At 41.3% G+C, this 18,506-nt stretch overlaps 1 protein-coding gene across 2 annotated transcripts in view; it reads left to right on the top strand.

Moving 5' to 3' along the window:
* The first annotated feature begins 11,899 nt into the window (after positions 1–11,899).
* The window catches only part of LOC127227396 (transmembrane protein 45A), a 73,334-nt gene continuing 66,727 nt past the window's right edge, over positions 11,900–18,506 (top strand). Inside the window, exon 1 of one of the 2 annotated variants that reach the window (XM_051191697.1) lies at positions 11,900–12,271. The gene's annotated coding sequence lies outside the window, so the exon portion shown is untranslated. The remainder of the gene's footprint in view (positions 12,272–18,506) is intronic. The other variant, XM_051191699.1, reaches the window with a different exon arrangement.

Here is an 18,506-nt window from a genome sequence, read left to right as displayed (position 1 = left end):
CTGCTTCCACTGAAGAGCTGCAGGTGGGCTCTGTGGGGCCTTAACTCAGGAAGAGATGATTGCCCCTACTCCACCACAAGCACCCTTAACTGCTGAGTCACCTCTTAAGCCCCCCTGGGATGTATTCCCCCCCCCAACCATGCTCATTAGAATTACCTATAGAGGCAAGTTTCTCCTGGAGGCGTATTTGACCCAGTTCTGTTTATCTTAAGATGATTTGAATCTATCCTTAATGTTGAGAAATAGCTAAATGAAGCACGACACTAAACAGAGTTCTCAAAAGAAGAAATGCAAGTTCAACATCCCTATCCATGAGGGAATGCAAATCAAACGATTTCCGTATTTTTCTCTTACTCTAGTTAGAGTGACTGACGTTCGGTTAAGAAGATGACAGGTGCTGACGTGGATGTGGAGAGAGAGGAAAAGAGTTGATGGAGGAGCAAAGTGGTGCAGCCTCTGTGGAAGTCAGTGTGGCACTAGACACAGATCTGTCCTATGGTTTACCCATCATAACCAAAGGACTCTACAGCCCACAACACTGATGCTTGCAGATGCTCAATGCTATCTATACCTTATTGCAGAGACACTTGCTCATTCGTGTTTATTGCTGCTCTACTCCAGGAAATGGAAACAGCCTAGACATCTTCCAACAGATGAGTTAGTGATGGAAATGTGCACATTTAAACAATGGGATATTTTAAGTTGCTAAGATAAATGAAATTTGATGGTAAAAGGATGGAACTGGAAATAAACATTCTGAGTGAGGTAATTTACCCAGAAGGAGGAATGTCCCATGTCCTCTCTTACGTGTGGGTGCTAGTTTGAATTATGAAATATGTGTGTTTAAATTGGAGTACCCAGAATGTAAAAAAAAAAAAAAAAAAAAAATGGTGAGGAGCCCATGAGTGGTTCAAGATAGAGGAGATAGAATACAGTGGTATAAATGATGAATAAAAGAGTTGAGTGAGAGATGAGCAGGGTGGAAGGTGGATTGTGGAGAGGGATAATTAACACTGAAGGTTTTTGGAAAAGCCAAATGGAAATCTATTTATGTAGTAGCTCCATAACATTTATGCATATACGAAAGGAGTTGCCCTGTAACAGGGAAACAATGCTTCTCTCAGATACCATAGGCTACCAAATAAAAAGCTCTGTGCTAGGATTGGGCTACTCTTAGCAGTGGTGGAGAGGGTTAGTCAGTGGGGTTCCATAGACTCCCACAAATATTACAGGATGTTGTCACTGGTCTTGGTTATCCTTAAGAACTAGACAACAAACAGCATCCGATTGCTAGAGAAACCACATACTCTAGACATAGGACAGGAAGAAATCACAACGTTGGTACTGACTGTTGTTCTTTTGCTGCAGCTAATGCCTAAGAAACACAAACATGAGACTCAGCACCCATGTGGAGTTTATTGAGAGAAGGCAGAGAAAGAGGGAGTAGCTGGTGGCCAATGGAAAGCAGAAGAGAGAAAGAGCGGGGGGGGGGGCAGAGCAAGAGAGGGAGCAAGATGTGGCAAGAGAGAGAGGTGCGCTTGGCACGCTTGCTTTAAAAGGGGGTCTTGCGCATGCGTAACTGAGTACTCTGGCAGCCAGTTAAAGCTTGAGCCACCAGGTAAGGCTGATGTAGCGATGACACGGCCATGAGCGTCCCGCCCATCGTCAGGGGTGGGGGTCAGCTGGCTGCTAGTTCCTAACACTGACCAGGAGCTTCATCCCTACTGACTATCTTTCAAAGTACTGACAGGTACTATGCACAGTACTGGAGATAGAAAAATAATCTTAAGTCTTACACAGCTGTAAATCCCGTGACATACAGTAACAACCAGCCTGGAAAGATATGACTGTTGGTGTAATAGTGGCACAATGCTATCAGAGTAACCAACCGTTTTCTTGTTGCTTTTAAGACCAGCTCCACAAGGCAGTAACAAGAAAATGAAACTAAACAGGCCATAAAGTCCTAAGAAAGAAGCTACTACTATTATTCTGAAAAATAAAATAAATGATTAATCTGACTCCTAAAGACTCATTGTTATTTACACAGATAAGTGCATTTCTCAAATCTCAACTTCACAAGGAAAAACAAAAATTCCAGGACAGCCAAAACAATTCTGTACATAAAGGACATCTGGAGGCATCACCATATGTGACTTCATATTATATTATAGACCTACAGTAATGAAAACAGTTTGGTATTGGCATAAAAACAGACAGGTGGATCAATGAAATTGAATTGAAGACCCTGATATCATCCCACACACCCATGACAAAGAAGCTAAAATTATAAAATGGAAAAAGTCATCTTCAACAAATAGCACTGGCACAACTGGATGTTGACATGTAGAAGAATGCAAATAGGTCCATATCTATCACCATGCACAATACTCAAGTCCAAATGGATCAAAGATCTCAACATAAAACCAACCACACTGAACCTCATAGAAGAGAGTGTAAAGTAGCCTTGAATGCATTGGCACAGGAGACTACTCCCTAAATATAATACCAGTAGCAAGGCACTGAGAGCAACAATTAATAAGTGGGACCTCCTGAAACTGAGAAGTTTCTGTAAAGCAAAGGACACAGTAAACAAGATAAAACGACAACCTATAGAATGGGAAAAGACCTTTATCAACCCCACATCTGACAAAGGACTGATCTCCAAAATATACAAATAACTCAAGAAACTAGACATCAAAAGACCAATTAATCAAATAAAAAATAGGGTACAGATCTAAATAGAGAAATCTCAACAGAATAATCACAAATGACTGAAAGACACTTAAGGATATGCTCAACATCCTTAGTCACCAGAGAAATGCAAATCAAAAGAACTCTGAGATACCATCTTAAACCTGTCAGAACAGCCAAGATCAAAAATTCTGATGATAGCTTATGCTGTAGAGGATGTAGAGTAAGGTGAATACTTCTCCATTGCTGGTGGGAATGCAAACTTGTACAGCCACTTTGGAAATTAATATGGTAGTTTCTTGGAAAATTGAGAATCAATCTACTTCAGACCCAGTGATACAATTTTGGGGTATATATTCAAAGGATACACACTCACACCACAAGGACATTTGCTTGACTATGTTCATTGCACCATTATTCATAATAGCCAGAACCTGGAAACATTCTAGATGTCCCTCAGCTGAAGAATAGAGAAGGAAAATGTGATGCATTTGTACAATAGAGTACTACTCAGCAGTAAAAACAATGACCTCTTGAAATTTGCAGACAAATGGGCAGAACTAGAGAACACCATGTTAAGTGAGGTAATGCAGACCCAGAAAGACAAATACTATACATACTCACTCATAAGTGCATATTAGAATAAAGCAAAGGACAACCAGCCTACAGGCCACAATCCCAGAGAACCTCGGTAACAAAGAGGACCATAAAAAAGACATAAATGGATTTGCCTAGGAAGGGGAAAAAGACAAGATCTCCTGAGTAAATTGGGAGTGTAGGGGCCAGGAGGGAAGATGGAAGGGGATAGGGGAGGAGGGAAGGGGAGTGTGGAAAAATGTATAGCTCATTAAAAAAAAAAATAGGGGTTTCAGTACAAAAGACAGGAAAACAATTACCTGCAAAGAAAATGTATGCTAACATGTAAACTTAGGAAAGGAGGGGCGGTGAACAAAACTTGATAACGTGTTTTCTGTTTGAAGAACAAAGCCCATAATTCACTTAACAGATAATAATTTTGATGGATTAAATTGATATAAAAAGAATAGTTGGAGGGAGAAGAAATCTACTTGGAAGATGCTATGGTTTGACTATGGTATGTGTGGCGCTAATGCTCATACATTGCAAGCCTGGCCATGAGCATGGTGGTATGGGAGGTAACAGAATAGAAGATGAAGCCTTAATGTAAGGTCTGAGTCATGAGGGAAGCTACCCTCAGAAGGGATTGTAGTGTCTTCCTCGGGATTCCTGAGCTCAGGAAAGATTGTGCTGTTATAAGAGTGATAGCAACTCCCAAATTGCTCTCTGGCTTTCTGTTTGGTTTTACCCATATAGTCACTTATAGGATGCATACTGTTTGTTTAGCTTGGCTATTAGGAACAGTGGATCACAGGAGAGCACTTTTTAAATTTCCACTGGGAATGTATGGGGTGGGAAATCTGTACCACACACCAGCTTTATTCTTAAATTCTTGAATTTAAATTCTGAAATCTTAAACTGTTCCCATAAGGCTAGAACAAATTATGTTTATGTAAACTAAGAGTTTAATTGAAAATTTTGTATTTCCCATTTATTTTTATTTATTTGTTTATTTAGTGTGTCTCTAGTGTCTGGAACCAGCAGCAGGAAAGCAATTTTTACTTACCAAGTGAATGAATAGTGACTTCCCATTTTGATACTTTTCAGTATCTCATTTTTTTTTATCAAATGGCTTATTAAAATGTTCTTTTAAAAGTCCCACGAGGAGCCAGAGAGACTGCTCAATGATTAAAGGTGATTTCTGCTCTTGCAGAGCTTTCAAATTTGTTCCAAGAGTCCATATTAGGGGCTCGCAACTGACTGCAACCCTACACTTCCTCTCTTCCTTCTCATGCTTCTTCCTTCTCCCTGTCCTGTGGAAAGTCTGTCTCCCATCAACATTACATATTCACTGCAGTGTATAAATTGCCTCCAAGTGTTTTGGTGGAAGGATAGGCATAAGCACAAAATGGTTATTGCGTTTATTTGCTTAGGCTCTCCCCCAGGGATGGGCACTGACTAACCCATTAGTGAGGGCGTAAAAGAGATGTTGCACTGATAATGAGCCCTTTTAATATGATGAAGGAGCCAAACTTGCTCTAGGAGCCTTTTGTCATATCTGACATGTCCCTATTTACCATGGTTAGCTACTTTGTATCCACCGCTCAACTACTGTGTATCTATTTATTGTTCAGCTACAATGTATCCATAGCTCACTGTATTCTTTTGAACAGTGGCATTTCTTTGTATCATTTGGTTTGTAACTGTAGTAAAATGATTAGTCACTGTTTTCAAAGAAGTATGGAAGCAAATGGAAAAGAAGATATGAGTAAAATAAAGTTATAGACATTTAAAGACCACTAGACTCAAGAGTAACTGTCTGAGGCAGGAATGCCTTCTATTGGGCTATTAGTATCCCAGATATATCCGGTTTGGTAGAATTGTAATAATTGGAATTGATAATATCCTGCCTCTTCTCTCTGGCATCTCCCCAGATTAAAACAAAGACTTTTTTTCTGACCTGAGTTGGAATCATCTATTGATAGAATTTCCTTCCTTCCTTTATTTTCTTCTCAGCTAATGGGAGTGGGATACAAAGACCTACAGGCAAATACCAGCTGGAGAGAGGGTCCAAACTGGAGCTCTCCAACAGACCCCTCCCCCTGGAGCTCCAAAAACCCCACCACAAGAGGGAAAGGGAGACCTGTATGAGCCAAAGGTGTTGGGAATTCCAGGAAAGCATGGTTCACAGAACCAACTAAGCGGGGCTCATAGGGGCTCACGGAGACTGAGGGGACAAATACTGACCCTGTAACTCCCAATCTTCTATCAACTTGCAATTCCACTTTAATGAGCTTTTGTTTTTACTTTGTGACCCATTTTATTATTTTTGATGAATAAAACAGGAAATTATTTTATTCCATAGCATTTTTTTGATGAAAAGAAAAAAATAACAACTTAAAACAATTCATTTCAACCCACAAATCAAAATATGTGCATGCATGCATATATTTATAGTAATACTAGGTAGGTACATATATACTTATATACAATATTTATACTATATATTGTGTAGATAGATGGATACATAAATAGATAATAGAGTATATCATTGGTGACCCATTTTAATTAGACAGGGCCACTCTTATGTGTATGGATGTAAAACTATCTGCTGGAGAATGAGTAACTCCAGTGTTTACATCACTAAAGGCAATGACTCACTTTCTCCAGAATCCCTCAACTACCTTTAACTCCTCGAGATCATCCTTTTGTGTTTCCATATACATTTTAAGATTTTTTTTTCTATTTCTGTGAAGGATAAACCTGGAATTTTGACAGAGATTGCACTGAATCTGTAGATTACTTTTGGTAGGATAGGCACATTCATAATATTAATTTTGATGCATGAATATGGATGTCTTTCCCTCGTCTAGTGTCTTTTTCAACATAAATCATAGAACTATCAAAAAATCCCAGTCGAGAGAAACTGCAAAGCAAGTGGCCTGGAATCTTAAAAAAAAAAAAAATCTAGACCGTGTAAAATATGAAAGGTAGTAGTTGGAAGCAAAAGCCTAGAGTACCAACAACAGGGCTTTGATCAGTAGGCATCCATGCTGATAGCCAAGAAATCTGGGAGAAAGTTCTAAGATTTTGTGCTGCATCTAAGTTATTCCACAGCAGTCTCATGGATACTCTGGAGTGAGAGATGAAGAATAGCTTATCATTCCCAATGACATCAGTAGCTAGAGCATCAGGATTTGTGTGCTTTCGAGGATCCCCAACCCTATAGGATACACAATGAAGATCAGGGGATGAATGGACATTTAGTGGCTTCCCAACCCTAGAAAGCCCTAATATGGAAAGAAAACATTTCATGCTTTGCACTGGAACAGACATTATCTTCTTTATTAAATGAAAGAGCATTTCCACCAGGAGACACTTTTCCAGGTTGTACAAACATTTTTGAGAAGATGTTTGGAAAAGAGCTGTCAATGCTTCTGTTATAGGGACATCTATGGAGAAAACTGTCTTGCTTCTATACCATCTTCAATAGGAACACATTTTCCTGAGTGTGTTGTGTCATCAGACAACCTGGTTAATACAATCAGTTGAGTTAGGGACAAAAATATACCACACTTTTCTTATATAGCAACATCAACAGCCCTGCAAGCATCTGCTGCCCTATAGTACAGATGCAAGGCCCATTTCTCTTCCTGCAGAGGCCCCTGGATCAAAACAGGTGCATAAATGTCATACGACAATGGAATCCACCTTATTAAGCCAATAGCACCCCTCTCTCCATCATTTCACTTGGTATACAACATTTACGCAGATTCAACAGGATGGGTAGTGTGTAGACAGACTCTACTGTGAGTGTTAAGGGCTTAGTGCATCATCCACAACCATCCATGCTAGTAACCTGAAGTTAACCTGAATGACTGTTAAGAAACAAGGTGATGTCATTAATGGCTTCATTTAGAGTAAGTGGTAATTCCTCATGTATTTTAAACTGCTAATAGGATGTATATAAGTAATGTGTCACTTAACTTTCTGGAAAGTTCCTCCAAATAACTAAGGCAAGATCCCTTGTCTAAATTTTTATTTATTTGCCTATTTGTTTATTTAGTGTGCATATTTATACATGCCAAAATGCACATATGGAAGTTATAAGACAACTTATGGGGATCATTCCCTTGCTCCTGGCAGATCAAAGTCATGTCACCAGGCTTGGTGGTAGGTGAGCTATCTCTCCAGCCCTTAGTTTTCTTTTCCAAACAGGTCATTTTAGAAATCAAAGTTACATGGTTACATTTGTTAAAACACTCATAGGCCTTTTACAGTCACCTTTAGGGTAGAGCTCATTATGTTTTAGGGAGAGAAAGAGGTTAGTACCTGGCTCTACTCATGATGTACAGTCTTGGGGATATGTAGAAAATTACTAGAAATACCAGTGTTGCTGACAATTTCTGGTGTCCTTGGAGGAGCTTCTATCAGTGGACAATGGGTCAGAGTACGTATGCCAGCATTTCCAGTGTGGGCTGCTGACTCACTAATTGGTAAGTTACAATTGAAGCTAATCCTTGTTTGGGTGAAGAATGATTATAGGGTAGCTGGTCCAACCAAGTTGCCATACTTGTCCACATCAGTAACAGAATGACATTGTTTATACCAAAGTGTGATGGACAAGAGTAAAGAAGACACTCAAGAGTGTTAACGCGTGCTTTCTATGGGAAAGTATATGCCATCCCCTGCTGTTGGTTGTTTTAGATAGACTTGGCAATGTTAAAAGAAATGGCCATTATATGGTAATGGATATTGATGGGATGACAGAACATAACGATCTTATTGCAATTTGGGAGATTAGCATCAAGGCATTTTCCTTAGTGGGGAAGCTTCAGGATGATTCTAAGAGGAAAAAAATGTATCATTAATGCCATTCTTCCTCTATGTCTCAAAATCTACGGTGGTTCTTCTGTTCATGACAGTCTCTGATCTACTTTTACCATTGCAAAGTCATTGTGTCCGTAGCCTCATCTGGTTTCCATTTATTTGTTATTAACATTAAGCATCTTTGTCCAAGGGTCAGGTACAAGAAGGACAAGTACCTTACAATAAAACCTACAGAAATCCTGGGGGACCCTGCTTGAGTACATACAGCGTCCTGTGGGTGGACTCAGTGGGCAGAGCACTCAGCCAAGGGTTCATTATCCTCATCATGCCAATTTAGCAAGTCAGACAGCAGACTACAAGGTGAATCTAATTGGCCTGTAGCTGCCATTAAAGGAATAATGAACACCATGTATGCTCCATGATGGTCAGGGCAGAACCCCAAACTTTTAATTAAAGTAATTGTAATCCTCAACCTCTTCCATCCAAAACATCACCTAGGAGTAGCAGACAGATGATTTTGTTCTGGAGAGGGCTTTGTTAAGGGACCAAACTTCTGTACAGAGAAATGTGGCCTAAGAGGAGGTCAGGCAGAGACATGGGAACTTTCTTAAAATTAAGCCTTTTATTTTTGAGGAAGTTGTAGGCACACAGGTAGTGAGTAGAAACAAACTGAAGAGATTCGTGGATCCATTCCCACTTTCCTTCAGCTTTACTATGCTGTGCCATGCTGTTTCCTAGCAGCATCCTAGCACAGCCAAGAGGCACAATGATTCCATTACCACAAAAATTCCATAGGATGCCCTTTCATAGCCAATTCCTTCCCACTTAAACCTGAACAGCCACTCATTTGCTCTGTTTCACTGAAAAAAAAAGTTGCTTAAATATAATCATAAAGCATGTATCAAAACTAAGTTGGCTTTCACATTCAACATGAAGGGCTTTTGGGTACATGCCAAAAATTTTTAATTTCCTCTTTATTCCCATGTCTCTGGAATTTTTGTGATGCTGAATTTTGCTAAGTGCTTGTCTACACACACAGATATTTTATGACTTATAACAGGGTTATGCTGATTGGCTTTTGAGTACGGAACAGGACTTGCATCCACGGGGAAAAGCCTACTTGCTTCTTCTGTGTAATTCACTTAGCTACTGCTGCATTGTATTCGCTATTGTTTTGGTAAGGTGCTTTGACATCTTTCCCTTGTCACAGACTGGTAAGAATAAACAGCAGGATGCCCATTGGCCTTTGCTGATGTCAGTGGGCCACCACTTTTACTAATATTTGGCTTGAGTGATGTGGTTATTAAATGAAGTGTAAAAGTAGTTTTCTTTTCTAGACTTCCCCTTCCCTCATCCTTGACTATTGAAGGAGCAGACAGCAAGTTTACTAAGGCTGTCCACATCCATATATATCTATACCATTTTGCATTTTAGTTACTTACTCTACAAAGTCAGCTTTGACTCCACCATGACCAAATATACAAATTAAAAGCAGGAAAAGTTTATTTGGCTTATAGTTTTCAGAGATTTCAGTCCATGATGGTTTGCCCAGTCACTTTTGGGCAGAATATCACATGATGAGGCAGAATATCACGACTGAAACACATGGTAGAGGAAGTCTGTTCGTGCCCAGTAAGAAGACAGAGACAGAAACAGGGAGAGACTATAAAGGGCTGGGGTTCAATACCCTTCAAGATCATGTTCCACAGTGGCCTGACTTCTTTCCATCAGGCCTGTCCTTTAATGGCACCACTTTCTCAGATTCTAATACATGCATTAAGGATATCCCAGATTCAGACTAAAACAAGAGCATCTGCATCTTCCATTACTTTTGATAATGGATCAAAAGTAAAACCCAAAGCCTTATCATGATGTGTTTTGTGGAATACTTAGATTTCTAGTGAGTCTGCCTTTTTCTGTCTGCCCTTCAGAATCTCTTCATGCTAGTTTATGTGTCAGTCCAAGAGTGTTGGTTGTGCACAGCTATGGGTCAACTTAAATCTGCATTCCTGAAAACTGAAGGAATCTTTTTATCTTAAGGAACCTGCCCTAGTGGTCAATAAATCTGATGCCTGAAGATAGTAATTTATGAAAATCTGATTAATCCTGATGATCAGTCATTGTGAAGCAGCTTTCCACTATAGACTGTGCACTATTGACTGATCACAAATGATTCGGAAAGCTGAACATAGACACAAATGACTTTATACAGCCACATTCAAGGGCAATCTCTTCGTGGGTTTCCTTTGCTGCCACAGGGATGAAGTGTTGGGAATCTTCTTACCCCTTGGTAAGAAGGGAGGGACCTTGTGGATTTATGGTAACATTGCAGTAGGTTCATGGTAATGCAAGTGCCTGAATATCTAATCCAAACTCAGAGGAGCTTCCTTTGTCCTCTATTGCCTAGCTTTTAACAGCTACCTAAGACAAGACCCTGGAAACTAAGGGCCCCTTCTTGCTAACCTCCTGAAAGAAATTGGGGATTCAACCCCATCACTGCAAAGAAATGAGTTCTACTAAAAAACCTGCTGCAGCCTGAAAGTAGCTTTGTCCCTCAGCCTCCAAACCTGTGAATGACAATGAAACCAGAATGCAGTCTTGTGAGACCCAGAGCAGGTGACCCGGTCAAAACAGGCCTGGACTTGTGCCTTCCAGAACTGTTGTGTGAGTTGCTTCAAGTATCAACTTTATGGTAATCGATTACATATTATGTTATTAACAGACAGCGAATGTAGGAACCCACAGAATATAATCTTTGCAGTGAAAATCTTAGGCATCAGAAGAAATTCCCCCTCCTCCCTCACGTTGATGACAACCCTCACGTTGATGACAAATGACACGTAAGCTTTTGTACGCTTAGTGAAATAATGCAACATGCATTGTCTGGAGATATCTGTGGCATGCTGGGATAGGGTGTGGGTCTTGGTTTTATCTGACAATGGAGATGATTTCTCCATTTAAGGTGAATGAAGAAATTCAGTGTAATTCAGGCAAAAGCGGCCCATTGAATGTAGGCATTGACTTCTTATTTCAGAGATCAAGTTTCTGTCAACATTCCATGTCCCAGTGGCTGCAGATTGCAGATATTTTATGTTCCCCACCCCATTTCCGGTGATTCTTCAACCACTTCCACAGGATCAAAACATTCTTGTGCGGTTCTAAAGTTCTGAGGTCAAAACCAGAGTTCTCGCCTTTTCCACGAGTACTACCTGCCTCAACAGTAAATGAACTCTAATCATTCCTTCAAACACTCACCCAGGACTTCTCCCTCAAACGATCACATTTCTGATGAAATCGGATTTCATTTAAAGGTCCATTATTCCTTCACTAGAATACTGCCCCCGAATAGCACACTCTTGACCTCTACTTTTCTCGACCCTGAAAAAGTGTGGATTGGAAAGCCTTAAGGCGGACCTGTACCGCCCTATTGGAGGCGTGGGCAGCGTGCATCTCCAACTCCTTCCAGTCGAAAAATGCCTGGGAGTTAAGTTACTGACCTGCTGGCCTTGTTCTTTGCCCAAAACGATCGCGATCACTCAGTTTAAAAGTAGCTACTTACAAGGCCTGCTGTCAAAGGGACGAGAGCAGTGGCAAGTTTCGAGTTCTAGCGATCTCTCCTCTGCCCCTCCCCAGACCCCGCTGCCATGCTGTGCCACATCAGCGACTGCACAGCGCGCCCAGCTATGCTTCTTTCTAGGATGCAAGTGGCCCAGTAGGCGGAGAAGAACTGGGCCCGCAGGAGTGGCGGACTGCTTCACCAATCGTCGACCGGGGAGGAGGATTGGCAGCCAACCGCATCCCAAGCCAGTGCCCCGCCAGGAAAACAGATGAAGCGCATCTGGACAGCTGTGCTGAGAAAGTTTGTGGGCCCCTTCCCGGCCTGCCATCCACAAGGCACGTCTCCCACGTCGGCTCGTGCTAGCCACTCACTACTTATTTATTTTTCCCAAGAAGCAATCGGCAATCCAAGGTTGAACCCTTTTCTCCCCGCTACCGCAGCACCCCGCCCCCCCCCCCCCGCAAGGCGAGGCCACATCACATTCAACAGAGTTGTTTAATTTTCATGGGGCTTTGCGATCAAAAGAACAGAAACAGCAACAAAAACCCAGCCGCCGCCTGATCCTAACTGGCAAAGTGGGGGAAAGTCGGGTGCTGAGTGAACAGACCAAGCTGGGTAAGTTCTGAAGCCAAGAGGATGTCATCCTCGTCCTTCAGAGATCTCTAGCCTGTGCCTATTCCCTTCTTGCCAGACTTCTTTGGATAAGGGGAGAAAATTTTCTCAGGCTGGGAAAGACAGCAGGAGTATCGGGGCTCCTTTCTCTGTTTCGTAAACTTTGTTTGCTATTTAAATTTTATGAGGGGTGGTGTTAGTATAAGATTCCTTGGGAACAAAATTTTGGCTGGTGTTTTGTGGTGAACTTTTTTTCATGCCACAGGTAAATTCTTCCTCCTACCTCTCTTCCTTCTCCTCCTCTTCTTGTAAACCCTGTGTACATCTTCAAATTGTAGCTCTCCTCCACTCCCTGCCTATTTTGATGGAAGACTGATAAATCTCTGATGTATTCAGAATTAGCACAACTTTTGACAAATTATTTAAACCATGAATCACATAAAAGACTTCCTAAGTTTGAATGTAGTTGAAATTGTGAATATCACTTTTCAAAGAGGGAGACATAAATTCTTTTATAGTTATTAACAAAATAATTAAACATGTGATTGACTACTTTGTGTGTCTGTGATCATATAATTATATATTTAACCCGTGATTCTATCAAAATCATAGCCACAGTGGTTGTCATGCACACAATACAGATAGCTCTAGTTTATATGTCAGTATTTGGAAATGAGGGGTAGACAATGCTTGAACTACAAGTGGCCCAAGGCCCATTCTTTCTGAAATATTTATGGTTTCCTCCATCAAAAGGAAGTTGTTAAGTGCAAAGTTATGTTGCATGCTTTTTACTATTGGGGGGAAATCGGACTCAAATCAATCTTTAATTTCTGACTCTTAAGGCAGTAAGTGAGGATTTGATGCAAAAATTGTTATTTGTTGAGCATGTTTTGGTTCACAAAGGTAGAATGATTGAAGTGTATTGAAAGATACAGTGTTAGAAAGCCATTATTCTTTTTAAAATAATTTTTAAATTTTCATTCCAACCGAAGTTCTCCCTCCCACCCTCATCCCACCTCTCCTCACCTCCCTTCAAGCCCACTCCCCATGCAATCCCCTGCAACAGGTAAGGGCTCCCATGGGTAGTCCACACAGTTTGGGGCATTAAGTTGGGACAGGACCAAGCCCCTCCCCTCTGCATTAAATCTGAGCATGGCATCCCCTCATTGGGGATGCCTTTAACAAGCTAACTCATGCACAAGGATTCCTGATCCTATTGCCAGGGGTCCAAACTTCACAACTGTCTTGCACATATTGAGGGCCTACTTCCGTCCCGTGGAGGCTCCACAGCTGTTGGTCTAGAGTTCAAGAGTTTGCATGAGCTTGGTTTAGCTGTCACTGTAGATTTCTCCATCATGATCTTGACCTCCCTAGTTCATTTATTCCCTCCTTCTTCTATTTACTAGATTCCTGAATCTCTGCATCTGGTTCTATCAGCTTCTCTAGAGCTGTGGATTGTAGTCTGGTTATCCTTTGCTTTATATCTAATATTCACTTACGAGTGAGTAGATACCGTGATTGTCATTCTGAGTCTGGGTGACTTCACTCAGGATGGTTTTTTTCTAGTTACACCCATTTACCATTTATCTGGTAATGGTGGTGCTTTTTTTTTTTTTAACAGCTGAGTAGTACTCCATTGTGTAAATGTACCACATTTTCTTTATCTATTCTTCAGTTGTGAGGGACATGTAGGTTCTTTCCAGGTTCTGCCTACTATGAATAATGTATGAACATTGCTGAGCAAATGTCCTTGTGTTATGATTGTGCATCCTTTGGGAATGTGTTCAAGAGTGATATTGCTGAGCCTTGAGGTAGATTGATTCCCAGTTTTCTGAGAAGCTGCCATACTGATTTCCAAAGTGGCTGTACAAGTTTACACTCCCACCAGCAGTGAAGGAGTGTTCCCCTGACTACACATCCTCTCTAGCATAAGCTGTCATCAGTATTTTTATATCTCAACCATTTTGACAGGTGTAAGATGGTATCTCAGAGTTGTGTTTATTTGCATTTCCCCGATGATTAAGGATGTTGAGCAATTCTTTAAATGTCTTTAGGCTATTTGAGTTTCTTTTGTTGATAATTCTCTGTTTCACTCTCCACCCCATTTTTAAAAAATGGATTATTTGGTATTTTGTTGTCTAGTTTTTTGAGTTCTTTATATATTTTGGAGATCAGCCCTTTGTTAGATGTGGGGCTGGTGAAGATCTTTTCCCATTCTGTGGACTGCCATTTTGTTTTGTTGGCCATGTCCTTTGCCTTACAGAAGCTTCTCAGTTTCAGGAGGTCCCGTTTATTAGTTTTCTATCTCAGTGTCTATGCTACTGGAGTTATGTTCAGGAGGCGGTCTCCTGTACCAATTAGTTCAAGGGTACCTCCCACTTTCTCTTCTATCAGGTTCAATGTAAGTGGCTTTATATTGATGTCCTGGATCCACTTGGACTTGAGTTTTGTGCAAGGTGATAGAAATGGATCTATTTGCAATCTAGAAGGACAAAGAGGCAATAATAATTGATGCATTAAGATCAGATCACAGCTTCACAGGATGATCTTGGATAAAAACAGCCCACCTGGTCCCCAGTGTTTTCCTTTGTAATGTATTAATAATAAATAATCATGCATACTGATGGTGTCTAGAGTACTGAGTTAAAATACGTTAACTGTTAGGACAACTTGGCACATAACAAGTCTTTGCTGGGTTTTCATTTGTTACCACCTTCTTTCAAATCTTCTGAACACCTATTTCTTCTGTGGTATTCCAACTTCTTGAGAAACTAGGCTTTATCCAGTTCTGAACACTTGCTAGCCAGGCACAATGTGAGGTCATAAAAGAGAAAGCATTATGAATAGACAGCGGAGAATTGACCGAAACCTTAGCTACAGAAGGCTCTGGAGTGTAGATGCTAGTGAAAGCCATCTGAATGTAGGTTGGCTTCATGGAAAGGCTTCCATTACTGGGAAGGGATTTTGGCAGTTTGCTTTCGAGGTGGTGGGGCTAAGAGTTACAGAGCTGAGACACAATCTAGCAGCAAGGGGAATGATGGCAGAAGCAAGGGGAATGATGGCAGAAGTAAGGGGAATGATGCAGAAGCAAGGGGAATGATGGCAGAAGCAAGGGGAATGATGCAGAAGCAAGGGGAATGATGGCAGAAGCACAGCCACTGGGGAGTGTGGAGCAATCCTGGAAGCACTGAGAAAAAGCTACAAGGAATTTGTGCATGGGTGTGGGGTGGTACTGGTGGTAAGCTTTCTGCTGACAAGATAAGTGCCCTGGGAAAGGTTGGACTGTCAGTGAAGGAGAGTCTGTGAAGTAGATTGGTATGGGCGTGGTAGGCTGAACTGATAACGTTGCCAAGTGGAGGTTTTGTTAAATGGTTCATTTCTGGGGTCTCCATAGCTCGCCCAACATGCTCCCCTCCTGCATCTGGGATGGGCAGGGTTGGATAGCTCACCAAGACCTGGCAGTGTGTACATTTGCAGTGATATCTCCCAGCTCTGTTCTTGTGGTCTGGTACCCTGGGACATTACCCAGGCTATTTTTCCTTAACAAGGTCCACTTGGAAGCCTTTGACAGGAGTGTGATGGTTAGAACCCTACCCTGTTCTCATTTAGACCCAGCTCCTGCAAAATAGATCTTTACCATCCTGCTAATAAGATCTGTTCCTGTGTTAATATTTAGAAGTTCAAAAATTGCAACTACTGAGGTAGATACAACCTTTACTATGCATTGAAGTGAAGGGTCAGGGTTGAGTTCTTGTGCCTTGTCCCAATGACACTGTGGCAGAGCACTGGATTCTGGTGTGGCTGCTGATGACCTTCCTGACATCAGGCAGGACACCGAGGCATTATGATTCTGTGATATTATCTATGAGGTGATCTTCCAGGTTCTTTTCCCTTGGTTGGTCATATATTCATTGCCTATCATTTTGGAACAGTCTGTTGTCTGCAGGTGGATATTGATACATCTAGCTTACTTTTGACCAGGTAACATTTGGCAAACACTTTGGCATGCTCACAGAAACCTTGTTAGGGTTGCTGCCTCACTTTTATTATTGAAGAGACAGAGAGACAGATGGACTAAAATACTTGCTGGCAATTCCCAATGAACAAGTGGCAGGCATAGTCTAGGTCTAACACAAAGCCCTCAAGCTTTAACCATTAGGCTACACAGTCTTGGGTCTGTGAGACACTGGCTCTTCTTCCTGTGCCCCCCTTCTCTCCTCCTTCCTCCATGCTTTGTTCTCTTTCTTGTTCCCCATTCCCTTCTTAGTTGCACTATGTCCCTTAAGCTAGCTTCACATGTATGCTCCTCCTGCCCTCCCTTCTGAGTCCTGGCATCACAAGCTGCCATCATGCCATGCTTCATTGTTCTAGTGTGGTTGTCAGAGTCACCCAGGCAGCAGAAACAGCATCCCTGGAGCCAGGGATGCACTGATAAACTTTGCCCAGAGAGGTCAGAAGAGCAACAGGATTCTGTCTAGGTGGCATATCCCATACCATATGGTGACTGGAGACACTGCATTGCATAGTAAGTGGATTTCTTATCTTGTTTGAACAGAAATCACTGTAGTATCTGGATTTAAAGTAGACAATAAATGTCACCCTATGCCAATCGGAGACCACTGATGTGTTATTAAATCTTTGGGTGCAGAAGCACGATCCTGTTTTTCAGCCTTTAGAGGACCTGGCTCTAGATCATTCCCCAAAACTTCATAAGAGTGATTTTCAAGTAGTACACCACAACAGGAGCAATGTGTTCACTATTCTTTGTACCAGAATCTCCCTGCCATGTCTATGAGTCAACTAGTGAGTTAGTAAACACAATGAACAAATACTGAGATTGACTAAATATTAACCTGCATTTGAAACAGTTTACTGAGGAGGGTGGTCTCTCTTCTTCCTTTCTTCTGCATCCAAACTTGAGATGAATAGTTGCTTTCCTTTAAATGCTGTGACCACACGTGGACTGCATCACCAAAGGCACAAATCAATAGAGCTAAACCCACTTTCTATCATAGATCGAAACCCACTGCCTCAGCTTCCTTTTTTGTTTGTGGTTTTTTTTTTGTTGTTGTTGTTTTAGGTGTGTTTACAGGTGTGCACTCTGTGTGTACATGTGTGTACCACCACACTCAGCAAGGTGGTAGCATAAAGCTGAGTAGCTAATTCACAGCCTCCTTTTCATAGTGGGATCTTATCCTTGCAGACTTTCTCTAAGATTCTCTTCTCAGCTTGGTAAAAGAGTATTAATGGGACTTCATTATTACACTCTTCTGACTTTGCTACAACAGTTGAAGCATACAGAACTTGATGAATGTTATCTTGTCATCCACTGATGCTCAGATGGAAGAATGTTCTTTTGCTAAAGTCACATTGGCATCAGGAGACGCCCGTCTAATGGGATTTGTTTGCATGGCTTCCTCTCTCAGGCTGTTGGCCTGCGAACCATCTGTATAAAGTTTGCCCTTGGCTTTAGAGAGCCTACAATGGATGCCAGCACTCATCTGTCTCAAGAAAAACCTTGGAAGACAATAAGGCCTTTCTCCTAAACCAGCCATCACCACTTTGGACCACCTTGTTTCTCTAAAGTGCCTTAGAGATTCCAATATGGAACAAGGGACAAAGGCAGGTGCCTTTTTCTTGCTGTTCTGAGCAGAGACTACTGTCTTTTGCGGATTTTTTTCCTTAAGGAAAAAAATTTAAAGGGATGAGTTAGAACAAGGTGGCACTTTCCATGGCAAGGAACAAGGTAACTTTACCTGCACTTTTCCCTATTGTACCTGAAGTTCCACAGGTTCCAGAAAAAATATTTACAATATTTCACAATGATTCTCTTTAGTAGACAGAAAATGTGCTTTTAGAAAAATTATATGTGTATGAAAATTGATCTCCAGAAAGGAAACTGTGCTATTTGATTAGTAAGAAATGAAAAGGTCTCCGATTTCCTTCTTCTTTTATTGAATGTCCTCGTTACCTCCAAAGGATCCCACCATTCTTTGGACTGTTCTACAGACTTTCATTGTGGCATTAACAGAGTTTCCCTGTTGAGTTTCCAGCTGGGGCTCATAACCCCTGTCAGTGGGCTGGTACCCTTCGCTCTCAGCACTTAGACACGGTTGGAGGAAAGTTCCACCCAAAGTCCTAGGTAAATAAATAAATCGACAAAATTAAATCAGACCTCTTCTAGGATGTTTACAGAGGGCTCTTTTCATCCTGCAGCTTCCTTCCCTTGAGCACACAC

Source organism: Phodopus roborovskii, unplaced genomic scaffold (genome assembly GCF_943737965.1).
Source record: "Phodopus roborovskii unplaced genomic scaffold, PHOROB, whole genome shotgun sequence".
NCBI classification, from domain to species: domain Eukaryota; kingdom Metazoa; phylum Chordata; class Mammalia; order Rodentia; family Cricetidae; genus Phodopus; species Phodopus roborovskii.
The sequence above is the reverse complement of the archived record's forward strand: the minus strand, read 5'-3'. Positions and strand labels throughout refer to the sequence as shown.